The sequence below is a fragment of the Amphiura filiformis genome, chromosome 18 (genome assembly GCF_039555335.1).
Source record: "Amphiura filiformis chromosome 18, Afil_fr2py, whole genome shotgun sequence".
Lineage (NCBI taxonomy): Eukaryota > Metazoa > Echinodermata > Ophiuroidea > Amphilepidida > Amphiuridae > Amphiura > Amphiura filiformis.
The window spans coordinates 4024087-4038102 of NC_092645.1; the positions used below are offsets into that span (position 1 = coordinate 4024087).

At 38.8% G+C, this 14016-nt stretch overlaps 1 pseudogene; it reads right to left on the bottom strand.

The window, feature by feature from the left end:
- Positions 1-328: 328 nt before the first annotated feature.
- On the bottom strand, positions 329-12986 carry LOC140139763 (regucalcin-like; annotated as a pseudogene).
- Between the last annotated feature and the right edge of the window lie 1030 nt (positions 12987-14016).

The following is a 14016-nucleotide window of genomic DNA, read 5'->3' on the forward strand; positions in this document are numbered from 1 at the left end:
GCAAAGCGGCCCAAAAATCGAATTTTCTTAGTTATTATCATTAAAAGAGTAATGCGCATGCGCAGATCGTGATTTCAGCAGCGGAGCATTGTGTACATGCTTAGTGGAAAAGAAATGTGATGTATCGTACAGGTGGTGTTCGTACAGGTACAGGTGGTGTGTTATACTTTGCCTGGAGTGCTCGGCCTAAAAAAGTTTGTTTCCTGTAGCGCGCGCGTTACGTTTTTGACGGCTTATTTTGCGCATTACAATTTTTTTTTCACTTTTCAAAGGAAAAAAAAAAAAAAAAAAACCCCAGAAAATCACAAAAAAATAATATAAAACACTATTGGAGTAAACATTTACACATTTAAAGCACAAACGATCGTATTGAAAAACTACTGGAGAAAACATCACACATTTTTTAATACCTTTTTTAATCTGCAGGTTAAAAGAGGATATTCTTTAGTATGAAGAAATCTGATTTGTGCGTGTGTGTGTCGGAGAGACCCACTATAAATTCCCATTCCAATTTGCAGCAAAATAGCTTTTTTTGGTCATTTGAAGACATGGATCTCAAAAAATTATTAAAAAAAACGCTTTTCGCATTTGACTTTTTTGACCTGCTTACAGGAAACAAACATTTGTTTTTGGCCTTATCTCGTAACTATTAAATCACGGCAGAACAAAATCGCCATGCCGAGCTGTTGAACAACGAGTGGATTCGCCTTGCTGTCATGGCAATTTCTGACCCGAAGATATAGGGATAATAACATCCGTGTAATCGTGACATTATTGTTCCCCAAAGGTTACAAATAACCCTCAGAAAACATTTTATTTTATTTTCTAAAACGTCATACAAAACCAAATCAATTTACTAAAGGGTTTTTAACGCTTTAATGGCGTTTTTACATTTAAAAAAAACGTTACTTAGACGTTAAAAAGGATACTTTTATAACGTATATTCCAAAAATGTTTACATTGGCTAGGTAGGACTGCATGCAGTTCTGCACTGCACGCGCAGAGGTCAATTGAGCTCAAGTAAGGGAACAAACCAAAAGATCGATGACGTCCTATAAACGTAACTAGTTTCGTTTCTCAGCCGACCCCCTCCCTCCCTGCCAGAATTAAACGTAATAATGAAATGTTGAAAATTTTGACATAATAATAATAATGACACATTCTTCAGACCGATGTTTTTTTACAAACGTAATCGAGTATTTTTACCCCCTCCCTAAACGAAACTAGTTTCGTTTTATAGGACGTCATCGATCTTTTAGTTCGTTCCCTAATATAGTATAACGAATCAATCATGAATTCTTGTTACATTCATTGGTTGTGAATTTGTGACCCCTAGTAAAGGTGAAGCGAAATCAATCACGGTATGCGTTTGCGGGAAGACCTTTGACCCCTAAATCCTTGACAGCAAATATAGAACCAGCCAGTGGCTGGTCAGAGGTCAATTTGAAACTTGAAGTGGTGACGTAGAGGATATCGTAGTTGGGTCCTCCAAAACAACATGATGTGATGCCCGGAACGGGAAATTTCAACGTTTGGAGTTTCTCCCCTGTGTAAGAGAAAATAAGGAAGGCCTATGGCAATTATTCTGAACATGATGACTATATCCTCGTCGACAAGAACGGGTACTCCCTTTATTGAGCTGATATTATTGTTCTCATCGTTACTGTACAATGTGGAGTCAGTGAGCCCGCCAATTCGCCGTGTAGATGTGACATACTAATCGATTAACTACCATAGCAATAGATAAATACAATTTTGTTTGAATATATCGCCCTGCACTACAAGCAGGTTGCACTCATCACATGTGTCTGTCTGCAATCATAGATTGAATACAATGCCACACTCTTTTTAAAGATGCTAATCTTCCATGTGCGAGTGATCAGCATGATATGAATATTCTATAGAATTATGATCCCGGTTTTTATCCTTGTTCTTTGACATCTATGTTTCAATGCATAGGTACCGCGTGAACGTTGTAGTGCAGGGCGATATATTCAAAATCGTATTTATCTATTGCTATGGTAGTTAAACCGATTATTTACGTCACTTCTACGGTGAATTGAAAACAATATCTGTACAAAAATAAAGGTAACTCCAAACGAATGTTGTGGACCGTTTTATAGTAGCTTATGTACGGCGTTCTTGAGTTATTTACAAAAAGTAACAGTCAAATTTTGAACTCCATTCGGACAAAAAATTGCTCCAATTTTGAAAAAAAGCGTCAAAATGTTTGTTTTGATATAAAAAATCAAATAAAGATATGATTGCACAATGTAGGATGTTTCGTTCCCTATCCTACGTAATGCATCGAAATAGGTCAAGGTCAATAGATTAGATTTTCGAGCTTGTATTATGCGTCATTCAAGCAAGCTGATTGGTCACATGCTTCTTATGAAAGTGACGTCAATATTATTTCATTCTTGTACGTACTGCTTATAATGTAGGTAGAAATCCTCAGGATTATCATAAAAATATATCTTACCCGTTGCAGGATCATATCTATTAACCCTTGATTTGCTGAAGCATGCCACCCATAACATGCCTTCTTCGTCTATTGTCATCCCGTCTGCATAACCCTCCTCCAATGATACCTGAATTACTTGTCGGCGATTACCTGTTGACAATTAATAAAATTTATAAAGAGAACTTTTAAAGTTTGACCGAAAATCGGAGTAACTTGAAAAGAGAGACGTGAACAAAATGCATCGTGTATGATGATTATGATAGTTAGGGCTAGGCCACCAAATACGCTTGGAGTTATTTACGAATACATTCGATCACGGGTTCGATTATCTTCATCGTTGAGGTAAACACATCGACACCAATGCAAAGTGAATCGACATACGCGGGCTTTATGGATATGGAATCCAAAGGTGGTGCGCAGCATCGATCGTTTTCATCGTCGAGAGAAAAGCATTCGACATTGCGTAACTATTAATCATATGATTAATGGACTCCATAATATAGGCAAGACAATGTTGCCAATTATGTTTGCATCGACGCGTCGAGATAAGATAGGTAGAATACTCACTTAAAGTACCCTTTGCGTTGTCATAATCAAACGCATCGACACCAAAAGCTAACGAGTCGATGTAATACATAGTCTTTCGGTCAGGACTCCATGCCATCCCGTTTGCTATGTCGATATTCTCGACGTGTTTTGTTACTGTGTTGTCTGAATGATGCAGGCAGAATAAGGAGCCTTGTTTTGGTCTCACTTGCGCAGGCTCATCTTCCTGACCCATTGTACCTGTTTGAAGAAACGGAAAGGAGTAAAAGGGTTGAAAATTATTTACCATCAGATCCTGATTCAGATTTGTAATGGACCATTTCGGTTGAAATCCATCGCAGGCCTACCGCTATGCAGGGGTTGCAGACTTCGAATAGAATCACCATTCAGGTCACCCCATTTGAAATACACCCTCTCTGTATGGCAGAATAAGGTCATGTCTTCCATAGGGGAGTATGGATTTCACCTGGAATAGCCCGATCAATCAATAATGAGAAAATCAAAAAGAAAGTATCATGTATTTTGAAGAAATTATTTATCATGAAAGTGACTGTCAGTAATGTGTTTACCTTTATCCTCTCTCCCCTCTCTTTCACTATTTATCGGCAGTTTTTCTTATGTCGACCTCACTGCTTTTATCGCTAATTGAATTGAACTTGTTGAATCAGCTTTTCCTTCTCCTATAGCTGACACCTAAGAATCACCATCATGCTAGAGAGTTTTATGCGCTTACTTCTCAGTCATGCAAGAAATTTTCTTACCAGCCCAAAATCTTCCCATAGGGTCACACTTCCCATCATTAAATCTGTTGTCCGGCTTATCCACATCTACTTCGGCAACCTTGTTCACAGATCTGGTTGTCCAATCTAAGAAGGCATAATGACGGCGTGCTGCGATGATGGTTTTTCCTGATTGGGTTGGCACTACAGCACCTACAAATTCACCTTGATTAGGGGAGAACAGATTCAATCAACACTTGCAAATGGTAAAGCTATGTAGGGCTACACATCGCGATAAGGTATAAGAGCACAAAATAGGCTGCGCTCGAGCGGGACGGTGCCACTTTGGCCCTGCTACCCTTTTCTGTCTGCGTTGTTCGGCTGTGACAATTCCCAAGGTTGCTGCAACCTGGATGGTAAATGTATTTTGAAGGCTGCGGCCAAAGCAGGACCATTTGGTGTTATATCGCATGAGAATTATTTCTGCTTGGGTAAGTAGGACTAATGTGGTTTGCATATTTGCTGTACAATTCGCTGTCGAAGTGGTGTATTAATCGGATTAACTACCATAGCAATAGGGTAAAACAATTTTGAATATATAGCGCTGCACTAGAAGCAGGTTGCACTCATCACATGTGTATGTCTACAATCATAAATGGAATACAATACCGCTCTTTTCAAAGATACTAATCGTACAGGTGCGAGTGATCAGTATGATATGGCGCAATGCAGAGGTACCGCGTGAACGTACTAGTGAAGTGCGATATATTCAAAAGTTGCTTTACCCTATTGCTATGGTAGTTAATCTGAATATTATATCACTTCGCCAGCGAATACTAACCATTATTCCTATTGTCCTTTTTGTATGTAGTAATAAGGATTTGTGGTTACTCTGGGTTATTTACTATTTGCACAATACACCTTTTGTGCCTTACTACCCATTCCAGAAAACTACAGCACTTATGGGATTGAAAAAATGAAACATAGCTCAATCATAATCATTATTTTAGTACTAACTGGAGATACAAGAAAAAGTTCACTACTTTACTAATTTCCTGGAAAAAGAACCAAAAACATGCATTTTTGTCATGTTTTCTGACAAACAAGTCTCATCATCATCATCATCAGTCGGCTGCGGAGCAGGCGACTACAAGCTTTCTCCAACTGTTGCGATCTTGGGCAAGCGAAACAATTTTGTTTGGCTGCAGCATCCCTTCAGTATCTCCCAGAAGGTGCTGTACATACTGTAAGTACAGTGTCCGCGGCCGTCCCGGTTTCCTCTTCCCCTCCGATTGGCAGGGATGGGCTTCTCCAAAGGTGTTCCAGTTTCCAGAAAGCGGCCCAGGCTAGTGCTTTTCTTCTTTTTAGGTCTCCAACAATAGAGCCCATCTTGGAACCCAAGTACTTAAAGTCTGTGACATGGTTGATGGTACTACCATAGACTTCAAGTGCTGGCTGGGCGTTACAGTTTGCAGTCATATACGGTATTCTGTCTTAGGTGCGCTGATGACAAGGCCTAGATCTGCTGCTGCTGTTGCAGTCCTAGTAAGCTGTGACTGGACCCGGGCTATAGAAGATTCCAACAGGGCAATATCATCAGCAAAATCCAGGTCATTCAGCATCCTAGCAGGATACCTGCTTGACCGACGTGGGTAGGTAACAATTCCAGCATCAATTCCAGAAGTTGATTTCTTCAGGAGGTAGTCTACCAGGATAATGAACAGGAAAGGTGCCAACACATCACCCTGAAGCACTCCAGTTGTTACTTGGAAAGGCTCTGAGATACTTCCATCTACCATAACGGCACTATTGGAGTCCTTGTAGAGCACCAGGATGGCATTGACCACAACCTTTGGTATTCCATAATGCCGCAGCACTGAGAACATGACGGACCTGTTGATGGAGTCAAAGGCCTTTTTGAAATCCACAAAAAGTGACCGTCAAAGGAAGTTGGTACTCCTTGAAGTACCAACTTTTAAGCATTCAAAATCTTGAGTAGATGCCGCAATTTTGTTCAAATTCTCACTTTTTTTGTGTTGCTATATTAAACGATTGGTTATAATGCAGAAAAACCCCAAACAAACATGTAAACACTTTGCTAAAATGACACCCAGTTTGTATAGCGGTTCATTTTCAAATGTTGGTTTCACGATATTGTGAAGACTAGTAGTCCACTCGAGCATTTGTTTCAGAACCACTAAGTTTTTTATACTTGGTCAAGTTGAAACATTCTATGCGAATTTTGTTACACAATAATATTGTATGTGGTTTTTTTTAAGCCTCTAAGTACCTAAAATGAGGTTATAGCGCCCTTTCCAGGCTTCTCTAATCTTCATCTCCATACACATTTTTAACAGGTAACGTATGTTTTTTTCTGAAACATTTATAATGACAACGGCGAAATGTGCACGGTTGTTTGATAGCGTGTAAAACTACGTCATTTTAAAGAAAAGATGAACACTGATGGCGCTATTTATCTTAAATCGTGTTTTCATCGTCACAAGCGGTAGACGCTGGGCCATTAAAACATCAGAAAAAGAGCAAGAAATAGCAACCAAATTTTCAAAAAAAGCTTTATCATCATGATCATGATATGTTAGGAATAACTTATATTATTTGGCTAAATTAAGTTTTTTAAATATGTAAATAGCACCGTCTATTTGCACACAAATATACAGTTTATAGAATAAGAATCTCGAATACAGGACATTTGCCCACTTACCAACATCAACCGTTTCAACAGAATCTGTCGCAGGTGTACGTATAGCGATGAACCTTCCCAGAATAAATCTCGACGTATAACAACGTCTGCGTAACTGGATCCCAATGTGGTCCTTCCAACAGGGCGCCTGGGCCGCGGGACGTACTCTTCAGCGCGTCAATAGACATTGTGATGATATTGGTAGAACGCTTGACTTGTAAGCCGAAGTTTCTTGTTCCAAACCTGAAAATACAAGTGAGAACTTGTGAGGCATATTTCTGCTACAGTTTTACGATTTTCGCTCTTGGATTTCTCAATAAAAGTGGATTTTAGGATTTTTTTGTAACCGTTATCGTATCAATTCATGAGTATCAGCAGGTCGAACTTGGTATGTAGTCCGTTAATTTGCATGTAGGTCGATCTTGTTAAATAGTCCAGGAATCTGTTGATTGATCTTGTTGAATGGTTCAGGAATCTGTAAGTCGAAGTTGGTCAATATTGTCCAGGTATCTGTATGACGTCAGATAATGGTTGCTTTTGTATATATGCCAATTTGATTGGACGAATGAGGTGGGGGAAAAGGCATACTACTATCCTTGCAAAAGAAGGGTGACCTTTCCTGCTGCAGTAAACCAAGGCATCATCCTCATTGACATCGCTGGGAAATTCTTTTTCACCTTTCCACTCCAGTGTGTAAAGGATGAAGCGGACCTGAAAATGAGAGCCAACCAGGCAAGTAGAAAAGTCTGTTCTCGTGGTTCTTGCCAAGACCAAATCTTCAGTCTAAACCAGATTGTTAACTACTTGGACCAACCGCTACCATGCCTCATTCACTTCATTGACTTCAACGCGACTTTAATGTTGACTCGGTGAACTGGCCTTTCCTTTGGTTTTTTTTGGGGGAAATCCTCCGCATCTACGGAATCCCTTCGAAAAGGAACCCATATCGCGACACAAACTGTGCAATATAAGCAGATGGTTCCCTTGATAGTTGGTTCAAGATCATCACTGGAGTCCGACAGGGTGATATTCTGGTCTCCATTTCTCTTTGGCTTAGCCATTGACTTCATCATGAAGATGGTTATTGATAAAAACAACAGAGGAATAATCCTACTGCCAAGGACAAGCTCAAGATATCCAGAAGAAAAGCTAGCGGATTTGGTCAATGCCGATGATACAGCTCTCTTTGTAGAGACTGATAATTGAAGCCATCCGTGTTATTGATTAGGACTCAAGATGAGATATAACAAGACAGAGACCATGTCCATTGACCGATCCAGCTCTCCTTCCATCGGGCAATGAAGGTCTCATTTAAGTAGTCGACCATATCTTGCTGCTTCTGTAGTGATGACGGGACAAAATGTCAAAGAGCTGGACAACACATGCACAATAATTGGCAGAGGCACATGAGCTAGCCTTCAGATAGCTGGACAAGGTGTGGAAGGATCATAACATCAACCGCTGAGTGCCGTCTACACCTGAAGCAAATGGATCAAGGCCACACCCCAAGAGACTCTACATTTGGAAGCCAACCCATGGGAGACGCAAACCAGGTCGTCCAAAGACTTCATGGAAGGAAGTCATCCACATGCAGAGACATCTCAAGGATGGACTTCAGGTGGATTACTGTGGGGCTGGGGATAATGCAACTCTTTCCTTGACAAAGGTTTAAAAATATCTCATATAAATATCAGGAGCCTACGATATAAGACAGATCATCTAGCCATTTTCCTTCACGAGAAAGATTTTGATATTTTGTGTGTATCTGACACTTGGCTTAATAATGAAATTGATAATAATGAAATTCACATTGATGGTTATGATATTTGCAGGTTTGATAGACAGACAAATAGCTAGTGATAGGGGTGGTGTACTATGTTATATTAAAAGTTGTTGTCTATAAAGAAATTTCTAACTCAAATATATAACTGATATTGAAACTCTTTGGATAGAGATTAACTTGCCTCATACAAAGCCTATTCTTATAGGTACTGTCTATAGACCACCTAGTTGGCTGCTGACATAAGAACTCCAATAAATGACTTAATGAAATCTTTAAATTGGACAAAACTGGATGAAAGGTGGAAAAATCAGCTTCTTGTTGTAGTGTTTAAGTGTCTTCAAGGTTCAGCACCGTCTTATTTGAGTTCTCAATTTATTTTTACCAAATGTATGCATACAAAAGGTCAATCTTCAAAAACTTTAGTTGTTCCACTTTGGAAGAACACTCTGGGTAAACGTACCTTTCACCATAGAGGAACTAAGTTGTGGAATAACCTTCCAGTTGGTGTGCGTTTAGATTATGACACTTTGAGTCTGCACATGTTTAAAAATGCGATTGTTTAAGTAAGATTCATATTCGCATGATTGTTTTTCAATATGTTATATGTATTATTTGTTATTTTGTACACAGATTTTGTTAACATTTTGTATGTAACAGTTATCTGGACCTCTTGGGACACCAGTACATATGTATTGAAAGAGCTATCCAGAATAAAGAAATATTAAATAAATAAATAAATAAATAAATAATCTGGACCGTATGATTTGGAAGCATCTCTCAAGATAGGCAGTGCATGATGATGACTGGTAGGTACGTAGACAGATATCTTGTTCAATAGTCCAGGAATCTGTAAGATGATCTTGTTTTAACTGTTTAAAAACAGTCTGTATGTTGATCTTGGTAAATAGTCCAGTCTGTAGGTTGATCTTGGTTAAGGGGTGGTGCAAATAGGTTGATCTTGATACATAGTCCTGCAATCTCTATGCAGATCTTGTTAAATTGTCCAGCAATCCGATCTTGGTACATAGTCTAGCAATCTGTAGGCAGATCTTGTTAAATAGTCCAGCAATCTATAGCTTGATCTTGGTACATAGTCCAGCAATCTGTAGGCAGATCTTGTTAAATAGTCCAGCAATCTATAGCTTGATCTTGGTACATAGTCCAGAGATGCCAACATTAACATCCAGAAAATAGGGAGGATTCAAACAAAAAATAGGGAGGCTTTCAAAATTACATACAACTTCAATGGCACCTAACCTAACAGAAATAGGGAGGTTGCCAAATGTGGGTGTCAAAATGGACAAAAATGTTTCCAAAATAGGACGTCTCCCTCTTAGGCTGTGAGGACAATAGCAAATAGTCATTATAGAAGCCACACTGCTCCCTTATTTGCCAAATACAATATTTTAACTCTTGCAGACCCCTACAAACTAATAATGAATTACCGGGCGTATTTGATGGCTTCTTTACACTACGTTCCAATATTCATAATTACCAAACGAGAAAGGCAGATAAATTCAACTTAATGAAGAACAACAAAACATTAACTGACCATGCCATTCGTACTGCTGGTCCAATATTATGGAATTCATTGCCAAATTCAATAAAAACGGCAAATTCTTTGAAACATTTCCGTAAGATATATAAACGTGACTTGATCTCAAAATATGATTAATTCTTGAGCATTGTGTTTCTCGTTTGTTTGTTATGCTTTGTTTTGTTTTTACTTCTTTTGATGGTAACATTTCTTTGTTAAGGGGGTGACTTCCTTTGGCCTTACTGGCCTTCTGGTCATCCCCTCCATAATTCGTTTGTTTGATATTGCCTTTGTTTTTTAAAATTTATACTTGTGTGATTTCATGTGAATTATGGGAAAATAAAATATCTTAAATAGGGAGGGTTGGCATCTCTGATAGTCTAGCAATCTGTGGGCAGATCTTGTTAAATAGTCCAGTAATCTGTAGGTTGATCTTGGTACATAGTCCAGCAATCTGTGGGCAGATCTTGTTAAATAGTCCAGCAATCTGTAGGTTGATCTTGGTACATAGTGCAGCAATCCGTAGGCAGATCTTGTTAAATAGTCCAGTAATCTGTAGGTTGATCTTGGTACATAGTCCAGCAATCTGTGGGCAGATCTTGTTAAATAGTCCAGCAATCTGTAGGTTGATCTTGGTACATAGTCCAGCAATCTGAAGGCAGATCTTTGTAAATAGTCCAGCAATCTGTAGGCTGATCTTGGTATATAGTCCAGCAATCTGTGGGCAGATCTTGTTAAATAGTCCAGCAATCTGTTGATTGATCTTGGTACATGGTCCAGCAATCTGAAGACAGATCTTTGTAAATAGTTCAGCAATCTGTAGGTTGATCTTGGTACATAGTCCAGCAATCTGTGGGCAGATCTTGTTAAATAGTCCAGCAATCTGTAGGCTGATCTTGGTACATAGTCCAGCAATCTGAAGGCAGATCTTTGTCAATAGTCCAGCAATCTGTAGGCTGATCTTGGTACATAGTCCAGCAATCTGAAGACAGATCTTGTTAAATAGTCCAGCAATCTGTAGGTTGATCTTGGTACATAGTCCAGCAATCCGTAGGCAGATCTTATTAAATAGTCCAGCAATCTGTAGGCTGATCTTGGTACATAGTCCAGCAACCTGTGGGCAGATCTTGTTAAATAGTCCAGCAATCTGTAGGTTGATCTTGGTACATAGTCCAGCAATCTGAAGACAGATCTTTGTAAATAGGCCAGCAATCTGTAGGCTGATCTTGGTACATAGTCCAGCAATCTGAAGACAGATCTTGTTAAATAGTCCAGCAATCTGTAGGTTGATCTTGGTACATAGTCCAGCAATCCGTAGGCAGATCTTATTAAATAGTCCAGCAATCTGTAGGCTGATCTTGGTACATAGTCCAGCAACCTGTGGGCAGATCTTGTTAAATAGTCCAGCAATCTCTAGGTTGATCTTGGTACATAGTCCAGCAATCTGAAGACAGATCTTTGTAAATAGGCCAGCAATCTGTAGGCTGATCTTGGTACATAGTCCAGCAATCTGTGGGCAGATCTTCTTAAATAGTCCAGCAATCTGTTGATTGATCTTTGTACATAGTCCAGCAATCTTAAGACAGATCTTTGTAAATAGTCCAGCAATCTGTAGGTTGATCTTGGTACATAGTCCAGCAATCCGTAGGCAGATCTTGTTAAATAGTCCAGCAATCTGTAGGTTGATCTTCGTACATAGTCCAGCCATCTGTGGGCAGATCTTGTTAAATAGTCCAGCAATCTGTTGATTGATCTTGGTGCATAGTCCAGCAATCTGTAGGCAGATTTTGTTAAATAGTCCAGCAATCTGTAGGTTGATCTTGGTACATAGTCTAGCAATCTGTAGGCAGATCTTGTTAAATAGTCCAGCAATCTAAAGGTTGATCTTGGTACATAGTCTAGCAATCTGTGGGCAGATCTTGTTAAAACAGTCTAACAATCTGTAGGTTGATCTTGGTACATAGTCCAGCAATCTCTAGGCAGATCTTGGTGCATAGTTCAGCAATCTGTAGGCAGATCTTGTTAAATAGTCCAGCCGTCTGTAGGTTGATCTGGGTACAGTCCATCCAGCAATCTGTGGGCAGATCTTGGTACATTCCAGCAATCTGTAGGCTGATCTTGGTACATAGTCCAGCAATCTGTAGGCTGATCTTGGTACATAGTCCAGCAATCTCTAGGCAGATCTTGTTAAATAGTCCAGCCGTCTGTAGGTTGATCTTGGTACAAAGTCTAGCAATCTGTAGGCAGATCTTGTTAAATAGTCCAGCAAGCTGTGGGTAAATCTTGGTAAATAATCCAGGAATCTTTAGGTCGAACTTGTCATAGTCCAGCAACCTGTAAGTTGATCTTATTAAATAGTCCAGCAATCTGTAGGTAGTCTAGGAATCTTGTCATAGCACTTATGAAAATGGCAAGCATTTTTGCAAGGTCGCGCAAACAATTCTGCAATTTGATAAGTCCAGGAATGCTGTGTAGGTTGGTAAATAATCCATGAATCTGCAGGTCAATCTTGGCAAAATCCAAAGCTCCTCAAACTGTATATATAGGCCTAGGATTGTGGGAAACAGAACGGTTTTTTTTATATATTTGTATCAAATTTGGAAAACCTGTTAATGTACGGGACATTTCATCCTTGCGTATCTTTAAAAACATCTGGGAAAAACATTCAATTATCAAGTGCATATAGACCTAATATACGATTTTCACGCATATTATAATATATTATAATATATGCCATGTTTTGATTTGAACTAAAACAATCAAGTGCAATATACTCATTAATAGAAGGAAAGAATACATTACCTGTGAGTTGTAACTACAGCCGCTAGCCGTTGGACAGAAGAGCGGAGTCCTATTTTTCACATTGCTCAATCATGTCAATGTTGCTTCGGACGTCTTCACGTCAAGTTGACGGCGGCGTCGTGGCCCGTGTATGTATAGTTAACCTTAACTTTTTTGCCTTTTATGTTTATGATGATATATTAAGTTCCACTGAATATTATTACATACCAGGATTTGGAATAATTATTTTGAAAAACCCTGGGTTATTAAAAATATAGCATTGCCAACTTGCTGATATGTTTATACCGTCGCGCTTTAAAACTTAATCGAATCATAAAACCTGTGTATATATGGCCCTTCTCATTTACATGAATTTTGCTGCCCAGTATCTACAGCTTTCTGTTTAAACATCGTTCAGATTTCCGTAAACAAGAAGGCATGACGACTATAGTAGTGCATATACAAAAAGCACTGAGCTGAACAACCCGGTCATACACGAGTCCACACAGAAATACTTAAGGTCACCGCCATAGAAACCTGTTTGGTTTACGCATTGTTTGGAATTAAAGGCGCACGTTGTGCATTGAAAATTGTGCACTCTCTCGATTCCAGAAAAACACTACTCATTTTGGGGAATACAAAAATATTATTATATTTGCAAAAAATAAATAAATAAATAAACCAGTTAAAAAAACACATTTGGCAATAGGTCAGTAATAATTGGCCAATATTTTCATGGTGTTTTAAGCATTTTTTAAAACCGACATGGTAACCCATTCAGCGATTTACCCCCTGGGGGCACTCCAACTGTGGAGGTGACGCGTATGTAGGGCTGTTAAGACCCAAGACGCCCTTTTTCAGGAGTTTTTTCGTGATCCTATATAGCATCCTCTATTTTCCAGTAGATATTCACGTAAAAGCTTATTCCCAAAATTTCAGTTGATTCCGATTTTGCGATATTATGCATGATTATGTGTAAAATACTGCTCCATAGAAAATGTGTTGTAATTTTGTTCAAATTTCAAAATATTTTTGCCAAAAACGAAATAATCTGCAAAAATGTTTGTATATAAACACTACAGAGGTTTCTAGTGGTAAACAATCTTGTTGTGTTTTTTTTTTTGGGGGGTTGAAAAAAGGGGGGTGATGCTGTGGATCACAAAATAACCCTCTCAGTGGAGAAATTAACTCTGTGTATTTAAAAATGGGGTTTCAACTTTGTCAATATTGCCGTTTTCCTCCATTCCGGTTAAATTTTTCATAGCAAAAGTACCTACATTTTTTTAATGACTTATCCTTCACTTATAGACAATTTAAAAACAATTTTAATTTGTCACACCTTTGCTGCATGGGATCACTGACTCGACCTTTAAAAAACAATGTTTAATACACTTTTGATACCACTTATCCAAGTTCCCAGCAACTATTGGTATTCTTGTGTAACTGCATATCAAACTTTAATTTGGGCTTAAAGGAATAATTGCA